This window comes from Macrotis lagotis, chromosome 7 (genome assembly GCF_037893015.1).
Source record: "Macrotis lagotis isolate mMagLag1 chromosome 7, bilby.v1.9.chrom.fasta, whole genome shotgun sequence".
Taxonomy (NCBI): Eukaryota; Metazoa; Chordata; class Mammalia; order Peramelemorphia; family Peramelidae; genus Macrotis; species Macrotis lagotis.
Genome location: NC_133664.1, coordinates 197340651 through 197350104, shown reverse-complemented (window position 1 = coordinate 197350104; position 9454 = coordinate 197340651). Strand labels below are relative to the sequence as shown.

General features: G+C 38.3%; 1 pseudogene; it reads right to left on the bottom strand.

Moving 5' to 3' along the window:
• Window positions 1–901: 901 nt before the first annotated feature.
• Window positions 902–1662, bottom strand: LOC141493948 (uncharacterized; annotated as a pseudogene).
• Between the last annotated feature and the right edge of the window lie 7792 nt (window positions 1663–9454).

Here is a 9454-nt window from a genome sequence, read left to right as displayed (position 1 = left end):
AAGATTTACTATCCAAAAGGAAGAAAATAGATCAGATACAGCCTAGAAGCTGGGGAATTATCTAGAATGTCTTATAAATGGTTGCTATGACAACAAAAAAGGTAATTACAAAATGTATACATCATACAACATGCTTTTTAATTTAAATTTATTTTTTATTAAAGATATTATTTGAGTATTACATTTTCCCCCCAATATTGCTTCCCTCCCCCCCCCCCAGAAAGCACTCTGTCAGTCTTTACTTTGTTTCCATGTTGTACCTTGATCCAAATTGGGTGTGATGAGAGAGAAATCATATCCTTAAAGAGGAGAGAAGTCTAAGAGGTAACCAGATCAGACCATAAGACATCTGGGTTTTTTTTTTCCGAATTAAAGGGAATAGTCCTTGCACTTTGTTCAAACTCCACAGCTCCTTATCTGGATACAGATGGTACTTTCCTTTGCAGACAGCCCAAAATTGTTCCCGATTGTTGCACTGATGGAATGAGCAAGTCCTTCAAGGTTGAACATCACTCCCATGTTGCTGTTAGGGTGTACAGTGTTTTTCTGGTTCTGCTCATCTCACTCAGCATCTGCTCATCTCACTCAGCATACAACATGCTTTTAAAGACACTATTTTGCATTGTGCTCATGTTCCCTTAAATGTTGCTCCCAAGAGTACTCAGCCCTTAGTCCATCTGGGATCTCCAGGGGAGAGCTGTGGAGACAGTTTGGTGAAATGGACATGGGAGTTGAGGGTGGGGGTGAGATGGGGAAAGGTGAGCAAGGACCCAGAGAAGAAAGCAGCCTTCAGGTGAAAGATCAGCCCTCACTTTAAAGGTCAGCTTCAGGCAAGCTGGCCTTCAGCGAAGCCAGAGTCAGTGGAAGGAGCAGCAGACAGGGTGGGGCTGGGGTGGGGGTGGGGGAAGGGGTTTCTACATCTCTTTCAGGTCAAGCAGAGTCTGGTCCAGCATCCTTTGTGTGCAGAGGTGCTCCTCTTTGGTGCTTTTCAGTTTATCTTCCAAGCCATCAATTGTCTTTTCCAGCTTGGCTACCGATCTCTCAGCAAACTCAGCACGGGTCTCTGCCTCCTTCAGTTTATCGGCAAGGATCTCTGTCTCCTCCTCATATTTGTCTTCTTTCTGAGAATACTTTCCTTCAGCAGCATTCAGAGGCTTCAGGCTCTGGTCCATCAGTCTGATCTGCTCATCCATCTCCCGGCCACGGGACTCAGCCAGCTCGGCCCGCTCCTCTGTGCGCTCCAAGTGCCCCTCAGTGATGACCAACTTGCGGGTCACCTCCTCCTACTTCCTGTCCTCTTCCTCTGCGATGTGCTTAGCCTCTTTTAGCTGAATTTCTTGCAGCTCCATCTTCTCTTCACCCTTCAGGGCCCGATTTTCAATGACCTTCACACCTCTCTCCCTTGCACCGGTTGCCTTCTCTGCCTCCTCTAGCTTCTGCAGAGCGGTGGCCAAGGCGCTCCCGGGCACGGTCCAGCTCCTCCTCAGCCAGCTGGATCCGACGGTTCAAGGAGGCCACCTCAGCCTCAGCCCGCTCCCGGGCCCGCTTCTCCCCCTCCACCTCCCGTTGGAGACTCTCGGCCCTCTCCTCGGCATCATCGGCCTGCTGCTGCAGAACCTGAATCTTGCGCTTCACCGCCTCGATGGTGGTGATTGCAGCCATGGTGCCCGGCCCGTGCCGGCTCCCGCTCCGGCTGCTGCCGCTTCTCAGCCCCGCTTCCGCCCAGGTTGGAACTTCATAAAAATTTCCGTCCCTTCTTCACCCCTATTAGAACCATCTCTTCCTTTGGGGGTCCAGCTACTCAGTATGTCCCTTCTAAAGCATTCTTTGATCCTTTAGTTGCAAATTATCTTTCACTTCTTGAAGTCTCAGACCCCTTTTGTGGTCACCTGATGCATTTATCATATGTACATAGTCATAAGTTTTGCTTTTTCCTCATTTCTCATACTCTTTTATGATAAGAAGTATAATTTTTTTTTCTACTTCATATCCCCATAGCATAGAGATTTTGAAGAAAGAGAATAAAGGATTTCATCAAAGAAATGTGTGATTTCTTTTTAAAAGGGGTCATTTGGTTCAGGTCAATGGCCTGAGAGTTTCATTCATGTCCTTGCCATGTAAGAAGACAAGGTTATTTCATAAGATTGAAGATTTAGAGTTAGAAGGGATCTTGAAGGACTTCACATCAACTCCCTTATAAAGGCACAGGGAGAATAATGTCAAGATTCATATAACCAGTTCAGTATCTGAGTTAGTATTTGACCTGAACCCAATTTCCTGATGCCAAGTTTAATGTTCCGTACTCCACACCATATCACCTCTATTAAATTTTTCTGGCTCATAAAACATTGAATTGGGTGGATCTTCTATGATGAACATGCACATGAGTTACGTAGGAGAAGCAAGCATGGGAAGGCTGATTTGTATTGTTGGAGGGAGACCAATCAATGAATTTATGAATCAATTAGAGTAATTGAGTATCCTCTAGCAGATAGCACCCTAATATTATTCATGGCAAGTACATGAAGTCAGAGAGCATGAATCAGAGAAGGTCTAGAAAAGGTAAACAACTTTCCCACTGTCAAAAAACCCAGCAGGTTGAAGAGCCTGGACTAAAATTCTGGTGCAGTACATTCTGCTATTCTCTGAAAACTAATCAATCCAGGTCATTTTATTGGTGACAAACTGGTCTAAATATCAAATGTAATTTTCTGGATTTCTTAAAATATTAGAATGTTGGGCATTGTGGGAGAGTTAAACAGTTCAATAGTATTTGTGGAGAATATTTACTGGAAGTCTGGAAGTTCTATCAAGTTGAGGAGGATAGACTGTGTACCAGACTTTATTACCTACTCATCTATACTTTTGTTATTTCTGGGCATGGTGTAGTACATGATAAACCCAACAATATGAATAGATGGGATGTCCAGTTCATTCAATCAATCAGAAAAATCTCTAAAATGCTCATTTCTAAATAACATTTAGTCTCAATGGAAAAGTTTTCTACTTTACTGAAATACAATCAATACAATCTGAAAGCCTTTTAGACACAAATTATGACATCCAGTCATTTGAAATTGCCAAAAGGAAGTAAGCAAATGTAGAAAAAATATTCAGGAGACTCCTTAGAAATTTTAAGTACACAACTTCAGATGTAATAAATAGAATTATTCCATGTCATAGACCTTTTTCGGACAACTAGGGTGTAATGACCTTGAAATGTTCCTTCTTGAACAATACCTCATCATCATTGATGTATAGTTAAGATTAGGCATGTCATGTCAATTATTATTAGTAAAGATTAATTGAAGTGGAATCATAAAATTGGGTCTAATGTTAGCAAGAATGTAGATAGGGCTCCTGTTAAAGGTCAAGGGCTTGGGTTAACTATGTGATAGGCATGTATTTGGTGGTCCATTAGGAATTTTTGTGCAGGCAGAGACTGACCAGAAGTGTGAAAACATATGCTTGGATTATGGCTACAGCTAGCTCTAGAATGGTTAGTAGAAATAAAATGGTGAATGTAATAGTAGACTTTGTTATGCTAATAGAGGATAGGGCTAGGGTTTCAGATCCAATTAAATGAATTAGAAGATGACCTGCTGTAATATTAGCTGTGAGCTGGACTGCTAGGGCTAGTGGTTGAATAAATCAACTAATGATTTCAATAATAATAAGTATTGGGATTAGAGGATTAGGTGTGTGGAAAATTTGTGTCATGACCACATATGATTTGTATGACCATGAGCAGGTCACTTAACTTTTTTCTGTGGGACCCCACCATATTGTAGGAGACCTATACAGTTCTCTAGGCAACACCAACATATTTGTAGTAATTACTGCAGGGAGAAAGTACTTAGGACTCTTAGAGAACCAGGTAACAATCCTTCTACCCGCCCCCTCCCATGCACCCACTTCCCATTGTACACTTATTGGTCTTATTTCTTCTCAGGGACTTAGACAATCCAAATTACTAATGTGGTTGGGAACACCCTGCCTCATTTGTCTTTTCTCCAAGGAGAAGAACTTGGAATCAAAAGGGTGGGACAACCTTTTCTAGGGAATTTTACAATCTATGTGACATTTGCCTTGGATGAGGTACAAATTAAGGGCATGGTTCAAATTTGCCCTTCCAGACACTAGCCTTGTGTCTTTTTGCTCCTTGATTGTCCACTCCTCTAGGGCTTCACTGCTTGGGCTCCCTTTCATGTAGTTTGCACCATTCCCCTTCTATCTCTCTGTCTCTGTCTCTGTCTCTGTCTCTGTCTCTGACCCTCTCTTTCTCTCTCTCATTTTTCTATGTTTGTCTTTTTCTTCTCTCTCTCTCTCTCTCTCTCTCTCTCTCTCTCTCTCTCTCTCTCTCTCTCTCTCTGTTTCTTCTCTTTCTTTCCCTGTCTCTCTGTTCTGTCTCTGTCTCCTCTCTCTTTCCATCTCCCTCCTCTTTTTCTTCCTCTCATCTCTTTGCTCTCTTTCTCCTTGTTTTTGTCTACATGCCTGTTTCCTCTATTCCTCGATTTCTCTCTTTCCTCTGCACTTCTCTCTCCTTCTGTTTCTCTCTTTTTCTCTGTTTCTCTTTTCATCAGATTTTCCCCAAGTGTCAGATCCCCAGTTTTTTAATTCATTTCTGTCAGATGAAGATTGACCAAGTCAGTAGTCCAGCCACATGCTACTTCAATTTAGTGTAATTGTGTGACAACAGCTTTAGTTCAAGATTTCAGACTGAACCACAGAAGAAAGAGTAACCAAATACAATGGTGACATATTTTCTAAAGTTCCCATTTATTAGATACTAATGCATAATATCAAGTGATCAACTTCTCATGAATCAACAATGTTGGTATAGTTCTTTATATATCTTTATACTGTAGCCTGGTAACTCTCCTTGGGACCAATGCTCTCCCTTCCCAATGTGTTATTCTATTACAAGCAGTGAGTTCTAATTTTCCTATATAAGAGTCTTTGCTTCTGAATTTATATGTATATTAGTCATGTCCTGGCATGGCTCAGGAAGAGTATCGTAAACCGTTCTCCCTCTTTGGTCTACCTGAAAAGGTATGAAATCTCTAGGAAAAATAGGTCTTCTTGTCTCCTACCTCAGACTCTACTAGGAAGCTTTTGTTCTAGCATGGATTCAAGTTAATACATTAGTTCATATACCTAAGATAGATTTTTAAAGGTCAAGGTATGCCACTTCCTGAGGAGTATCATTTTATTTTGCCCAATGGCATTATTCTAGGTATTGAACAAAAGATAATTTATTAAACCTAAGACATATCACAGAGGAAAAATATATGATAATGATAGAAATAGAAAAAAAGAGAGAAACAGAGAAAGAGATAGGAGGATGATGATGACTGATGATGACAATGAAGAGAGGCAGGAACCATTTAGTGAAATGAGATGAAAGAATATGGAGAAGTTGAGGGAAAAAATTCTAGAGATGGAGGGCAGTGTGAGTATGGAGAAGAGAGAAAAAAGTAAGAGAGGGGAAACTTATAACATGATTCATATGTAAAAGTAGATAAGGAAGAAAATCAAAGAGTCCCTATGAAAGAAATGAATGAAATTAGATGAGCTCTACAAAATTAAAGGTAAGAGATTAACATGAAAGCCTGCAGGTTTGAGGAGTCTCTGAGATTATGTTGCCCTAAGCCTTCATGTGTTGTTAATCCACCCCTGCCTGGCATAGTGATTTTAGTTATGTTGTTTTGAAGGGTGACCTGATTTTAGAGATTGATCAATTATACCCTGATTTTCTACAATATTATACTATTAAATGTTCTGAAGGCTCAAAACAACTTTATATGTGGAGATTAGAAGATGATATCTTTGTAAGAATTTCATAGAGGGAAAGATGATTTTTACAATCCCTTCTAAACTTCCTCCTTTATTGTTCTTAATTTTAATGTCATGATTCTTATGAATCTATGGACATCTTCTCAAGAAAATGTTTTTAAACATATTAAATAAAATATATAGAATTACCAAGGAAACCAATTACACTGAAATACAGTTATCAAAATAATATAAAAAGAGATTTACAGCTCTCAAGTTAAGAATCCTGGTTTTATATGAATCATATTTTCTACCATGTGAGATAATGTTATTTAAATCCCTTTTATTAAGAAAAAATATACTCATCAGTTGAATCCATGGCATTACTAGCCTGGAATGATGGCACATGAGATTTAAGATTTAATCGCAGGCGACCAGGGGCAAAAGAACCTGATGCTTTCCCAAAGACTTGTACTTCACATAGAGATATCATTCTTTCTCTTCCTGGGTTAAAAATATTCACATATCTTCCTTGAATCATCCCACATCTGAAAATCTCTGCTTTTTCATGACTCAAGGAGTAAATGATTGCACATCTGAAGGCAAACCATATCCGTATTTGCAAAGTTGCTCATGTGCTTATTGAAAACATCTTGCATAGAAATCAGCCAAATATGATTAGGATGGTTTCTCGGGCCAACATTCAAACCAATTTATTTACTTGGAATAATAAAAAAGACTTGTCAAAAGGATATGACAGAAAATTGTCCCCATTACTGGAAATGACATTAGCATCTACCATCTCCTAGGAATATATATGGTCACAGAAATATTTTACTTCCCTTCCACTCTATTCTTATATTTAATTCCCTATCATTTTTTTTTTGCTATTAATAAGTATTATTCTCTTTTCCTCTGTGACATGTTTTAGGTTTAATATTTTTATCTTTTGTTCAATACCTAGCATAGAGATATTGTATGAAATAAAATGGAACTTCTCAGGAAATGGATTTAGATTGACTAAGGCAACTCATTCTTATGCTGTAGGTCATGAATTAAAATAGCAAGGTAGTTTGGAACTCAGATATTCCAATGCCTAGCAAGTTCAGTGGTAAAAACTATTATAATCAAGACTGCCAGAGAGAATGATTATGGGAGATGGGGAAAACTTCTGTTTCCACTCCAACTCCTGCTTGACCAAAGTTTGACCTGTGAACTTCAAAAAGTTGGGGGATTTGGACTTCTCATTGGTAGCCTAGGAGTGTCCCTTGGAACACTTGATGGCAGTGTCTGATTTGGGAGTGATAAAATACTAGAAGCACTAGATTTACAAGGCATTCATGAGAAAGCTGCATTAAGCTCAAGCACCCCCTGAAGGAGAGAGAAGGACTTCTAGTAATTAGGATCTGGGAGCTATCCCTTTGCATCATGTGCTTTCTAAGTTTCAACCAATTTTCCCATAGACTTTGCATGTATTTGTGGGAGTGTACCCTCATGTTCTTGCTATACTTCCTTAGTGAATATTAGTTTTTAAAAACTAAGTCTTATTGGATAATTCATATCAGCTAATTATCAATGAAAGGACATATCAGTTTATCGCTTTCAATGCATGAGAATGATCTCTACAATCTTAAGGTAAAAATAACCAGATAAACTATGGAATCTGGCTGACAGTACCAAGTCCAGAGCCTGTACTACATGAAAATAACTACAAAAGACTTTTTACAAAAATAAAAGAAAACATAAGTAATTATAAATATTTTAAAGCATTTAGATCTCAAACTATATGATAAATGAGTAATCATAAGAATAGTCTGTCACTGTCTAAATAAACTGAATAGCAGATCAACAGAATGAACTAATTAAGAAAATGACAATTGAAAATAATATTCCAGTATTGTTTAAAACCAAGGACACAAATTACTAGATGAAGGACTCCTTATTTTACAAGAACTGCTGGGAAAACCTGAAAGCAATTTGGCAGAAATTAGAATTAGATTCAGACCTTTAAAAAATCATATCAGTAAAGTAATTAATGAAAAATGAAGGGGATACTTTTTCATAGAGATTTAAAGGAGAAAATTATTAAGAGATTAATAATTTAAATAAGAGATTAAAAAAGATAATTATGTATATATAGAACTAAAATTTTTGGATAAATAACATCTTTATCAATTATATGAATGAGATTATAAATAAAATGTTTATAAAATTGACAGATGGCATGAAGAAGTCATGGTTATTGGGTATGTAAAATATGGATTTTATGTAATAGTATCTAAGTAATCCCCATAGACACAAAGAGTAAGCCAAATCTAAGAAAATGAAATTTAATAGATGTATCCTAAAGTCCTAAATTTTGGATCCAAATAATCAAGTGTACAAATATAAAATGAAGGCAGCAAGCTTGGTTTATGCATAAAAGATGCATGGTTTTTAGTGCCCTGTAAACTCAATATGAATTCATCATATGCCACTGCAACTTCTACAGCCCATACTTCCAAATCCCTAATTAAAAAAAATGAATTTACAGATGAATTCTCAATAACCTTCAATGTGGGCAGCTAGTAGAGTCAGTGGGCTTGAGTTTAAATCTGACCTCAGATGCTTAATAACTATCTAGTTGTATGATCTTGGGTATATCACTTAACCTCATTGCCTTGCAAAGGAAAAAAAAAAGAACCTTCAGTGGATGCTTAGAACTTTAATATGAAATATAGGTTCCTCATTCCAGCATTTTCTAGATTAGATTCAGCCTTCATTGCCAGATTTATTTCCAATGATTATTTCTTATTATGTACTCCACAGTACAGCACAGCAGGTCTATTTGCTCTTCCATGAAGCGGGTATTCCATCTCCTCTCTTTGAGACTTTGCAGAAGGCATCCTGTGTGCCAGGAATGTCTTCCCTGCTACTTCAGCTACTAAGAATCTTTAGTTTCTCAACTCAGTCCCATCTATGGGATCTCTTTTTGTCCTATTTCCTGAAGTCATCTTGTTTTGGTTATCAGTTTGTATTTTGGACAGTCCCAGGAGAATGTGTAGGTTCCCCAAGCCTTCTTCTCTGGTTCCTGCCCTACTACATGGATATATGGGTACATGAAGGTTTCAGCTCCTGAGTGGAGAAATTGTAAAATGAAGGAACAAGATAGGAGCCTCAAGGTAGCAGGTGAGGTAACTTGGCAGCCCAGTGGAGAGAATGCTGTGATTGGAATCAGGGAGACTTGAGGGTGAATCCTTACAGCTGAGTGACCCTGGAAAATTCACTTATTCTCTCTCAATCTCAATTTCTTTACCTATAAAGATAATAATAGTATTTACCTACAGGACTGTGAGGTAAAAAGAAGAAAAAATACTCCAAAACATTGTAAATCTCAGGATACTATTTGAATGATAACTTTTATTATTAAAAATTTCAAGGTCAGAGAGATCCAGAGATAACATGGGGCAGCATGGGACCAGCCTGAAGGAAGGTCACTTACCCTGCACCATTATGCACCTAGTTATAGGAAGAAGTTGGAAGTTCCAACTAAAGCTAGACACCAAATGGGAAAAAATTTACTCTTAAAGGGAGACTCTTTGTGCTCCTAAATTCCTTGGGTCCTGAGTCTTGTCTATAGCCTATGCTGCATAAGATCCCAGATCCAAAGTCCCTGAGTCTTCACCCAAGGATTGTATGT